A 328-nucleotide genomic window follows, 5' to 3' on the forward strand; every position below is an offset into this window, starting at 1 on the left:
TTTCCTGACCTTGTGATCCACCTGCCTCGGCCTCCCAAAGTGCTGGGATTACAGGCGCGAGCCACCGCACCTGGCCTTAAGACATCTTAAACAATGTCAAAAGACAAGATGTGGTTAATTTCTTTGAATATTCCATGAGTGCTTGGAGAAAAAAAATCTGTATTCTTTTTTGTGTCCACAAAAAACAATGATAAACTGGGAAAAATATGTGAAACATATGTTGGACAAAATGCTGCTATCTCTAATATAGATAGTTTCTATCATTTGACTCCAGTTTTTTATTTTATTTTATTTTATTTTATTTTATTTTTTTTTTCGTTTTGTTTTT

Source organism: Rhinopithecus bieti, unplaced genomic scaffold, assembly GCF_001698545.2.
Source record: "Rhinopithecus bieti isolate Rb0 unplaced genomic scaffold, ASM169854v2 scaffold_3912, whole genome shotgun sequence".
Lineage (NCBI taxonomy): Eukaryota > Metazoa > Chordata > Mammalia > Primates > Cercopithecidae > Rhinopithecus > Rhinopithecus bieti.